This window comes from Lathyrus oleraceus, chromosome 4 (assembly GCF_024323335.1).
Source record: "Lathyrus oleraceus cultivar Zhongwan6 chromosome 4, CAAS_Psat_ZW6_1.0, whole genome shotgun sequence".
NCBI classification, from domain to species: Eukaryota; Viridiplantae; Streptophyta; class Magnoliopsida; order Fabales; family Fabaceae; genus Lathyrus; species Lathyrus oleraceus.
Window position 1 is genome coordinate 416,660,103 of NC_066582.1, and position 12,552 is coordinate 416,672,654.

A 12,552-nucleotide genomic window follows, 5' to 3' on the forward strand; every position below is an offset into this window, starting at 1 on the left:
TCACAAATGTTGCCAAAGCCAACAACATAGTCAGAGCACAATGACAGAGTTCCAGACTTGGTTTTACTTCACAGTGTCAGCCAAGTTAACATCCACTTGATCTTGCTTCATAGCTTCGATCAAGTGATCACCCACTTTTGCTTTACAGTAGGTACAGCCATATCAGATTCCAAGACTTTGAGTCTGACATCTTGATCCACTCCTGCATGAACACTTTCTTGAACTCCAGCAGGCACATAAGATATCTTATGTTAAGACATCTTGTGAATACTCTGTCCTTTTTGTTAACAAGGCAAATTATCAGCAGTTTAAACCACATAATAGTAGTTTAGTCAGCAGCAGGAGCAAAAACAATTACTAGTTATGGCTACTAGTAATACACACATGCACAAGGGTACTTCTTCTCCCCCTAAATCTGTGCATTCATCAAATAACAGCTGCTGTAACTCCAGCACCTGTACCAGCCAGAATGTCCTACTGGCATATGCTTCCATATTGTCATGACATCCGGTTAGACATTCTTCTGCTCACTCAGCCTTGACACATACCAACTTTATCCCACTATCTAACAGGTTTCCAAACCTTGTTATCTGAGAACACATAGACCACAAGCTTGATGATTACTTGCAGTGCAAGGACAGAACTCCCCCTGTCATGAACAACCCATTCTCCTCTTGAAGCTTGGAGATCACACATGGGCATATCCAACATCCCAAAGTTGGACCTTCACATACTTCCTGATTCAAAGAGACTCCAGACCACTTGATGAATGGAAAACATAAGACGCATCTTCATGTCTTCAAGAGCACACCCTCTGTTCAACCCTCTTAGTTGAACACATTCACACTCTGTGTCAATCTCTCTTCTAACCAGAACAGAAGACCACTTCACAAGATGTTCTAACATCAGCTGGGACATCCTTCATAATAGGACAAGGCACACCATCTGATAGTCTTCAGATATCACTGAGTCACCAGGTTGATCAAGAAGAACCCAGACATACATTGGGACATATACATTTTCATCCCATTACAAGAGATAATCTTCCATAGATAGCTCAGAACTCCTACCACAAGCTCCAAGGGATGAATAGAAAACACCTCCTTTAGTCTTCAACTTACTACTTTTCTGCTCAAAAGTAATTTGTCTCAGACTTTCCTCAAGAATAATCAGCTGCCATATGGATTATCTTGATTCTTCGAACTCACTCCTGAGATAGACCAAATGCCACTGGTTGATTACCTCCTTCATGAATCCTCATATGACAAGGTCAAATGCTGCTTTTTGACCTCCCCAAGTTTATCAGACTTCTCCCAAAGATATTCTGACCTTCCAAGTGAGACTTGAACTTCAAGCTTTTTGAAGTATCCAATCTACAACCCTGTAGACCTTTCTATCTCAAGTTGATGTGCCACTTCACCAACTAAGAATCTGATGTTGAACCAAATGTCACAACATTGTGTTTTGACATCCAGCTGTTGAATTCAGCTCCTTCTTCTGCCACTTGAAAGAACTTCCTCCCTTCACAGAACAAGAGTTCAATGTTCTCATAGACTTGATTGTGGAACCAAGTTTGAGTAAACAACCTCCATCCTGCAGGTTTGCAGTTAAGTCATCCAAGCTCACACCTTGATGAATCCCTGCTTCTTCTCCAAAGACATCAGACACTCTGATGTATGAGTCTTCAGAAGGACCAGTTAGAAACTAACCCTTCAGCTCTACCAAGGATTCCACATCCTAAGGCAAGGCTGTTTCCATGATGTCAAGACTGCTGCCACTTGTTCTTGACTTCACAGTGTGCATAAGCTAATGCACTTCCTTACCTAGATCAGAAATAAACTGATCCAAGCAACCACCATCAAGACTATGATGTCTTCTTCTTCTTGTACATACCAAGGCTGAACATGTTTCTTGCCAGGAAACCTTTTCAGAGATCATATGCTTTTGCTGCCACCAAAGAGATAGATCATAAGCCAATGTACTGTCCTTCCTGTGATTCTGCACAGGGTCTTGAAGAAGTGATTGATCACACTAAAATTCACCGTATTTCTGACTCCGATTTCGCGTGCATTCTTAGCTTTTATTGTTGTTTTGCTTTGTTATTTCTTTGTTTTCTTATGTTTTCAGGTTTTTATAATAATCGGAGCTTGAATCGGGAAAAGGAGCGAAAAAGGAGTGAAAACGGGCGAAAACCTAGAAATTCAGCGTTTTGCACTTACGGCACCCACCGTGGCGGGCGCCATGGGGTTAGCCATGACGTGGCCACGTCTCAAGACCACTCCTCAACCGTCAAGACCCACGATCCCCACTCCATCATCCCCTGTAGGGACCATGGCGGGCGCCACAAGGCCAAAATCAGTAACCTCCACTTTTTAGTGGAGGGGCGTCCCTGTCATTTCATGCTTTCAGTTTTTACTATAAATAGGACCTTAGATTTTCGTTTTTCATCATCCAGAATTAGAATTCTCTAGGCATATATCAGTTATAAAGCAGTTGCCATTCCACATCGGGGTGCCTCTGCAATCGAGTGATCGAGTCTGTAATCTGTCTGTGGTTCGAGTTTTTGGAGCACTCTGGAGGAAGTTAATCCTGCCGCCATTTTAATTCAAGTTCGTATTTTACTTTTATTTATTTCCTGCACTCGCACATTTACGTTGTTTATTTCCTGCACTCGCACATTTACGTTGTTTATTTCCTGCACTCGCACATTTACGTTGTTTATTTCCTGCACTCGCACATTTACGTTGTTTATTTCCTGCACTCGCACTTTACTTTGTTTATTATCCGCACTCGCTTTAAATTACTTTTATGAAAAACTATAAAAAGAATATTTACTTTATCATGTCTAACTAATTCTATAAAGGTTAGAATGTGAGGATCGTAATTAAACCAGTAATCAGTATAATTGTTCGTGGAAACACCTAAGGGCTATTTTATCTTTCAATTCAAGTAATTGTTTTTAACTATTTCAAAAACAGCCAAAAGCGCTTTGTCTAGTTTATTAGGAGATTTTAGATTAAAAAGAAAAGAGATTTTAAAACGATTTTCGGACGCGTTAGGAAGTTTAAACTCTGGTTCGTAAGAACCTCTTTTTGCTAAGAAGTCCAGGTTAAAATACTTTTCAACTTAGTTAAGATACTATATTTCTTAAAAATAGGTTTACTACTCTAACGCAGTACGCACCTTTTTATCCGTGACAATAGGAGGGGTTGATTAGAGAGTACAACTCGGTTCTGAATACGCGAAAGCGACAGTTCCTGTTAAATTAGTTCTTTTCAAAGGAGAAAACATTGCCCATAAGTAGTTCCACTAACAAGTACTGGATTATCATTGATTGCGTGAATTACATTCGAGCCTGTCTTTATTTATTATTTAAAATTATAATTTTATTTACCATTGCACCCTTATTAAAACCCTTAAAAATAGTTGCCTTAGATACACACCATAACAACAGGTTTGATAGATTGACACTTGGTCTCTGTGGATTCGATAATCTTTTATATTACTTTGACGTGATTCGTACACTTGCGAAAAACACGCATCAAGTTTTTGGCGCCGTTGCCGGGGACCAATTTCGTCAAATTTCATTACCCTGTAGTTATACCGTTTAGACTAAGGTTGTTACCCACCGGTCAATGCGAAAGACTCGCAGTGCCGGAAGTTTAGTAGACCCTCTAGCTGAACCTGAACGTTACGCTCGCGCACGTTTATTTTTCCATAGGAATAGGATAGCTATGGCCGAAGAACAAAACCGAAGACCTCTTAAGGACTTCGCCCAACCATCAAACGAGGAACCTAGTTCCAGTATAGTAAACCCCGTTATCCCAGCCAATAATTTTGAACTTAAACCATCCCTGCTGCAATTAGTGCAACAGAGACAATTCTCAGGTCTCGCTACTGATAACCCAAACCAACATTTAAAAAACTTTCTTCAGTTAGCAGACACCTTTAAAACCAATGGAGCTTCTCCTGAGGCGATACGCTTAAGATTATTTCCCTTTTCCCTCAGAGATAAAGCTCTATCATGGTTAGATTCCTTTCCACCCAATTCAATAACAACTTGGGATGACCTTAGGAAAGTTTTTCTTGCTTGATATTTTCCCCCAAGTAAGACCGCTCTTCTTCGAAACCTTATAACTAGATTTACCCAACTCCAAGGAGAGTCGTTGTTCGAAGCCTGGGAGAGATATAAAGAATTATTAAGAGCATGCCCACACCATGGCTTAGAGAATTGGCTAATCATCCAAACCTTCTATAGTGGACTTCATTATAACACTAAGATGACCATCGACGCTGCCGCTGGTGGCGCACTGATGAATAAACCTTACCCTGAAGCTAGTGCCCTTATCGAGGATATGGCCCAAAACCATCAATCATGGGGAGTAGAACGAGCGACAGTGGAAAAGAAGGAAGCCCAAGGAGGAATACATGAGCTAAGCTCTATAGACATGATGCAGGCTAAAATGGACGCGTTGGCCCTTAGAGTCGAACATATGTGTACAACTCCGAATACTGTAGCCGCAGTTTCGCCGAATTGTGAGATATGTGGAACGCAAGGACACCAATCCGCCGAATGCAATCTGTTAAATGAAACCAACACTGAGCAAGTGAACTATACCCAAGGGAACCCATTTTCTAACACATATAACCCTGGATGGAGGAATCACCCAAACTTCTCCTACAAAAATAATAACCCTATTCAAAATACCGCACCTCCGAGACAACAAGGTTACCAAGCCCCTAGAACAAATCAACCTATGCAACCTGTACCGCCAAACCCGAGCTTTGAAGAAATTGTAAAAGATTTCATCGTTGCTCAAAAACAGAAAAACAAAGAGTTCATGAACCAAAGCGTCCATGTTAACGAACTAATTACCCAGTTAGGAACCAAGGTTGATCAAATCATTACTCATAATAAGATGCTTGAAACCCAGATCTCTCAGGTAGCGTTAAACCAAGCCCCACAGACTACCCCTGGAGGACAGTTCCCTGGACAACCTCAACAAAACCCGAAAGGGCAAGCTAATGCCATTACTCTACGAAGTGGAACCGCTTATAAGGAACCTTTAAACCCTAGATTAAGTGAGCCTGAAACTTCTAAGAGGAGTGAGGAAAAGGAACCAGAGAAGCCTGAAACCCCGGAAAGTCAAGAAAAAGGAGAAGAACCTAAAAATAAAACCTATGTACCACCACCGCCATACAAACCACCAATACCATACCCTCAAAGATTAAAAAAAACCCAAATCGATAATCAATATCAAAAATTCGTTAAGGTTATAGAAAAACTTCACGTAGAAATCCCCTTTACAGAAGCCATCACCCAAATACCTTCTTATGCTAAGTTTCTCAAAGACATACTTACGAATAAACGTAGACTTGAAGATCCGAAACCCGTGGAATGTAATTCTATTTCCGAAGATAGGTTAGCAAAGAAAGATAAAGATCCCGGAAATTTTTCCATTCCTTGTATTTTAGGGAATCATGTCATCGAAAAAGCTTTTCTAGACTTAGGAGCTAGTGTGAGCTTAATGCCTTTAGCAGTTTGTGAGAGATTAAACTTAGGAGAATTACAACCTACTAAGATGTCGCTTCAATTAGCCGATAGATCCGTTAAATACCCTATAGGCATACTTGAAGACGTCCCTGTTAGGGTGGGTCAGTTGTTTATACCTACTGATTTTGTTGTCATGGACATTAAAGAAGATGACGACATACCAATCCTCCTAGGTAGACCGTTCTTATCGACTGCTGGAGCCGTAATAGATGTTAAAAAAGGAAAACTAACTTTTGAGGTAGGTGAAGAGAAGATAGAATTTATATTGTCAAAATTTCTTATGGCACCTGTGATAGGAGATTCTTGTTATGCCTTAGATATCATCGAAGAATGCATTAGGGAATTAGAACAAGAAGAAGAAAATAAATCTATAAAATTGCCATCAACCCTTATTTTGGAAGATGACAATTATAAAACACCCTACATTGATGATAACCTTCACGAATGTTTATCTCTTACCCCAGATCCTATGCCTTGCCCTATGAAACCGACCGTAAAACTTAAGGAACTGCCTAAAAACCTGAGATATGAATTTCTGGATGAAGATATGAATCGTCCAGTTATAGTCAGTGCTACCTTAAACCAAAAAGAAACCGATCAATTATTAGAAGTTTTACGTAGGTACCCCTCAGCCTTAGGATATAAGATCTCTGATCTAAAAGGAATAAGCCCATCCGTATGCATGCATCGGATTTTGCTTGAAGAAGATTCAAAACCTTCCAGAGAACACCAACGTAGAATAAATCCTATAATGAGCGCGGTAGTTAAGACTGAAGTTCTTAAGTTACTAGAGGCAGGTATAATATATCAGATCTCGGACAGTAAATGGGTGAGTCCTGTGCATGTAGTACCCAAAAAGGGAGGCATCACAGTCGTGCAAAACGAGAAGGGCGAACCTGTAGCAAAAAGAACCGATGGAGGTTGGCGTATGTGCATAGATTATAGAAAATTAAATAAAGCAACTAGGAAGGACCATTTCCCATTACCATTCATAGATCAAATGTTGGAGCGCCTAGCCAGACACTCTTACTTTTGTTATTTAGATGGATATTCAGGATTCTTCCAAATACCTATTCACCCCGAAGATCAAGAAAAAACTACCTTTACATGCCCAGTTGGAACTTTTGCCTATAGAAGAATGCCTTTTGGACTTTGTAATGCTCCTGCAACTTTCCAACGCTGCATGATGTCTATCTTTGCTGATTATTTAGATGGAATTATGGAAGTATTTATGGACGATTTCTCAGTTTGTGGATCAGATTTCAAAAATTGTCTTGTCAACCTTGAGAAAATCCTGGAGAGATGTGTGGAGGTAAACCTTGTGCTAAATTGGGAAAAATGTCATTTCATGGTCACCGAAGGGATTGTTTTAGGACATATAGTTTCCGAAAAAGGTATAGAGGTAGATAAAGCAAAAATAGAAGTCATAGAGAATCTAAAACCGCCGAAGACTATCAGGGAGATAAGAAGTTTTCTTGGACATGCCGGATTTCACCGACGTTTCATCAAAGATTTCTCCAAAATAACAAAGCCCTTAACTGGTCTTTTAATGAAAGATGCTGAATTTATCTTCGATGAAAAATGTACTGAAGCATTTAATCTTCTGAAGGAAGCTCTGACTTCAGCACCTATAATGAAACCCCCTGATTGGTCAGAACCGTTTGAGATAATGTGTGACGCCAGTGATTACGCTGTTGGAGCCGTTCTAGGTCAGAGAAAGGATAAGAAGTTACATGTGATTTATTATGCCAGTAGAACCCTAGACGCTGCACAGCTCAATTACGCAACAACCGAAAAAGAGCTCCTAGCTGTAGTTTTTGCAATAGACAAATTTAGATCTTATCTAGTAGGAGCCAAGATTATAGTTTATACCGACCATGCTGCCATTCGTTACTTACTAAGCAAAAAGGATGCCAAGCCTAGGTTACTTCGATGGATTCTATTACTGCAAGAGTTTGATTTGGATATCCGTGATAAGAAAGGCACTGATAATGTGGTAGCTGATCACCTATCTAGGCTAGAATACCTGAAACCTGATCCAGTTCCCATAAATGACGATTTTGCCTATGATAGACTGATAGCCCAACTAGAAACCATTGAAGAAGATAACCCAGACCCTCATGAGTATTTTCAAAAATCCTTAGCCATAAGTGATGTACCTTGGTATGCAGACTTTGTTAATTATCTAACCGCTGACATCATACCCCCTGATCTAAACTACCACCGGAAGAAGAAGTTCTATAGTGATGTGAGAAACTTCTATTGGGACGAACCATTTCTTTTCAAGAGAGGTAAAGATGGCATTTTCCGCCGTTGTGTTCCAGAAGAAGAGGTAAATAATATAATTGAGCATTGTCACTCTGCACCCTATGGTGGACATGCAAGCACATCTAAGACCTACGCCAAGATTCTTCAAGCTGGCCTATTCTGGCCTACTATGTGGCGTGATGTCCATGCTTTCATTGTCAAGTGTGATAGATGCCAACGCACAGGAAATATTTCAAGACGTAATGAAATGCCGTTAAGAAATATCCAAGAAGTAGAACTCTTCGACGTATGGGGTATAGACTTTATGGGACCGTTCCCACCATCTTTTGGAAATCAGTACATCTTAGTAGCTGTTGACTACGTGTCTAAATGGATTGAAGCTATCGCCGCACCCACAAACGACACCAGAGTAGTCATCAAATTATTCAAAAATTATATATTTCCCAGGTTTGGAACACCCCGTTTAGTCATAAGCGATGGAGGATCGCACTTCATATCGAGAATATTTGATAAACTTTTAAGCAAGTATGGAGTTAAGCATAGAGTAGCAACACCATACCACCCACAGACCAATGGACAAGTGGAAGTATCTAATAGGGAGATAAAACAAATCCTCGAGAAGACTGTCTCTATATCTAGAAAGGATTGGTCACAGAAACTTCAAGAAGCATTATGGGCCTATAGAACCGCTTTCAAAACTCCTATAGGAACAACCCCTTATCAACTGGTCTATGGAAAATCATGTCACTTACCTTTTGAATTGGAACATAAGGCCTATTGGGCCATCAAAACTTTGAATTTGGATTACTTGACAGCTGGTGAGAAACGTATCCTTGACATCCACAAATTAGAAGAGCTCAGACAATCTGCCTACGAAAATGCCATCATATACAAAGAAAGAACAAAAGCTTGGCATGACAAAAGAATCATAAGAAGAGACTTCAAAATAGGCGATCCTGTTCTCCTGTTCGATTCTAGGTTACGACTTTTTCCAGGTAAACTCCGTTCGAGATGGACTGGCCCTTTCGAAGTATCTAAGATCCTGAGATCCGGTGCTATTGAAATCAAGAACCAGACATGTAAACCGTTCATCGTCAATGGACAGAGGTTGAAGCCCTACGAAGGAGGTGACATCCCGACAACATACACCTGCCATACTCTGAGTGATCCACCATATCCTTCCAATGATGTTTAAATATCGGTCGTCGAGCTAATGACGTTAAACAAGCGCTGCATGGGAGGCAACCCATGGTTTTTCTTATTTTTTTTTTTTTTGTACTTTTTATTTTTTACTTTTACTTTATTTTGTTTATATTATTATTATTATGTCAGGACTAACGATTGAATGTTTTATGAGCTTTCAGGACTTGTTTGCTAACCTTGTACAGAATGCAGAACCCTGATGACATGCACGTGGCCTTTAGAGATGATGCACAGAGAGAGCGTTACTATGTTCACATGAGACGCCCTATGGCTCCTACCAGGTACCCTGACCATGACTGCATGGATGCCTTGGGGATAGAGCCAAGCGTCAGATTTTTATGCCATCAACTCCAGTGGGAACAGTTTGACTACAGGAACAACACTTATAGGAACTTGACTCTTGAGTTCCTCAGCTCGTTTCATTATGACCCCTGGGCTGGACCCGATGGACTCGCTGTTTTCAGGTTGTTCGGGATTGACTACTCATTCTCTCACAAGGAGTTTGGTGATTTGCTAGGTTTCCAGACTACTCCTGATGCTATTCCAGATACACCGATGGGGTATTTTATGAGCAGAGAAGTGGAAAAGTTTTGGACTAAAATATCCGGCGGAGGGAGCCAAGATCCTTCTACCCAGTTTTCTCAGGTAATCCACAACCCTGCATTGAGGTACTTCCAGATGATTCTAGCACATTCTTTCCTAGGTTTTCCAGATACAGAGACACTGCTAAGTGAAGAGGAGATTTTCCTACTGTTTTGTGCGACTCAGTCTCGCCCTGTTGCTTGTGGCAACTTTCTGTTAAAGGGCTTGGCTAGTGTTGCCAGATCATCCGTAGGCATCATCCATGTCGGTGGGATTGTTACACAGATTGCTACTGCATTGGGTCTGTCTCGCAAGTTATTGCACCTCAGGACATTCTGCTTCTACACCACCCTGGATATTGATTTTTGTCTTGATAGAGGACTGATGAGGAGGGCTTCTTTTGAGCCCAACATGTTTAGACTGTTGATCGACGGCGAAGCGATACACTATTTCACATTACCAGATCAGCTGATGACCAGTGTCCATGATCCTGAAAATTGGAGTTATGCTCTAGAGGGTTATGGAGAGACTGTCGAAGAGCCGAAATCGCCTCCCGCCGCTGAGTACACTCCTACACCTCTTACTCCCCAGATCACTGTTATGTCTAACAATTTGTCTCTGCAGCCACCTGACCTACAAACACAGATTTATGAGCTCCGTAAGGAGACTGCCCTGCTCAAGCAAGAAGTGGCAGACTTAGAGTTACAGATGCAGGTTTCTGATCTCACTCATGCCTCAGAGACCGATGCTCTACATCAGGAGATTGAAGAGCTTCGGAGGGAGATAGCTGAGTTTCGTGGATCAAGCCAGGAAAAGACGCCTACCACATGACTCATTCTACCCTGACAGCATTACCCTAGTATTTTATTTATCGCATTTCCAGACATATTTTACTTTACTGCAGCTTTTATATTTTCATGCACTCTGAATTTCTTATATATATACATATTATGCACTAATGTTAACTTTTTCTTTTTCTTTTGTTTCTTTAATTATTTTATTTTTTGTCGTGCAAAGAAAAAAAAAAATATAAGACAAAAATATTTTCATTTTTGTCTTTACAAAAAATATGCAAGCCTCAAGCCTTGAAAAGAAGAAGAAAACGCTATTCAGACCCCCCGGAAGACAAAGGTGCAAGAAGGCCCAAAAGGAGGATCCAAAACCACAAGGCCCAGGAATTGGCCTTGTGGCGGGCGCCATAGGCCCTGTGGCGGGCGCCACACCGTACCAACAACAAGTACGGGGCTGAATCCCCATTTCCACCATTTTCATCCCTTTCTTCACCAAAAACCCATTTTTCCAACCTTCCAAATCCTCCTTGAACCCCATTAAAGCTCCCTCATTTCCAAAATACCCACCATCCATAAAACATATCCAACATCCATTTCCATTTTCATCCATCAAAAAACCAAAAAAAATCAAAACTTTATCATTCCCTCATAAACCACTTTTTCTACCATTTTCACTACCTAAGGAGCATTCAACAATGGAGTTCAATGGATTTCTTCTTCGTGATGGAAGACCGGGCGAAAGGCAACGGAAAATTATTCAGAGGCTTCAAAGTCGAGAAATTCTCTCGACTAGGTACGTCGACGATAACTGTCTGTATGCTTTGGGTATTTATCATAGTGTTTTTAATTTATTAGAATTTCTAGGCTTGCATAATATTTTCATTAATCAGGAACCTACCTATGAGCGACTGACAACTGAGTTTTTGAGTTCTTTAATATACACTGTCAGTCCTAACACTGCTAGCACTGTTGGTACTGTTATTTTTAGACTGTTCGGAATTGAGTATGAATTCAGTACCGACAATCTAGCAGGTTTGTTAGGAATCCCTGATAGGGAAGGTGCAATTTGTGAGGCACCTTTGGATGCGGAGTGATCGGCCGAGGTATTTACCTTCTGGCAAAGGCTTTCAAGTTCTTCAATTAATTCTTTCGAAGGGATACTTGCGTCGACCATTCACAACCCGGCCATAAGAGTTTTTAGACTTCTTTTGGCATGTACTATTTTTGGCCGGGAAAGTCCAAACAAGGTAAATGCTCGTGAACTCCTATTTTTGCAAGGATGCCTCACTAGAACCCACATCAATCCGGTCCCGTTTATGCTTGCTCATATGACTTTATTTACTAACAAAACAGGACCGATTGTTTTTGGAGGGCTTGTTACGTATATTGCTCGGGCTCTTGGCCTGAACGATGAGATAGCTACACTTGAACCACTACCTCCTCGCACAATTAATTTAAAATTTCTGAAAGACATGAAATTGTGCCGAGCAAGGAGAGAAGGTGGTTATGAGTTGATGGTTCATGGGGTAGCTATCCCATCTGTTGCTTTACCATGCAGTAGACGTACTGATGTACGTGATGAAAGGAACTGGACCTATGATCTTAATGCTCCACGTGTTTTGGGTCCACTTCCTCCTAATATTCCCGATGGGGAGGCACATGACACTGATGATGAGTATGATCGGAGAGAGCAGTCTCCCATCCCTCACATGTCCCCCCATCGTCCTTCACAGTCACACACCGCACCATCTTCCTCTAACCCTGTTGCAGGTACTGCTCCTGGATTCCATGTCACCGAGGAGATGTGGCGTGATATGACAGCTAGAGAAGAAAGGCGTGATGGCCTTCTCTCTACTATTTCACAGCAGCTGACGGACAATATGAGCTTCATGCAACAATCGCGATTGGTTTCGGATCGTGCCTATAGCAACGTTTGCCGTACCTTGAACGATATCTCATTAGAGCAGAACCGTCAGAGAGAGTTCAACAGCCAACACTACCAGCTTGTCGAGGCCACTCAGGGTTCCATCTTAGGTAACCTTCGAGAGGTTCGGAGTGCTCAGGCTGCTTTATCAGCACGACTCGACCGGAGGGACCAGCATCGTAGTAGATCCCGTCGTTCCAGACCATCACATCAGGACGGCGAAGGCACCA

General features: G+C 41.3%; 1 non-coding gene across 1 annotated transcript; it reads right to left on the reverse strand.

Annotated features, from left to right (window-relative positions):
• Positions 1 to 4,118: 4,118 nt before the first annotated feature.
• On the reverse strand, positions 4,119 to 4,225 carry LOC127077477 (small nucleolar RNA R71). The gene has a single exon (XR_007787282.1). It is a non-coding gene; the product is annotated as a small nucleolar RNA R71 (small nucleolar RNA).
• Positions 4,226 to 12,552: the final 8,327 nt, after the last annotated feature.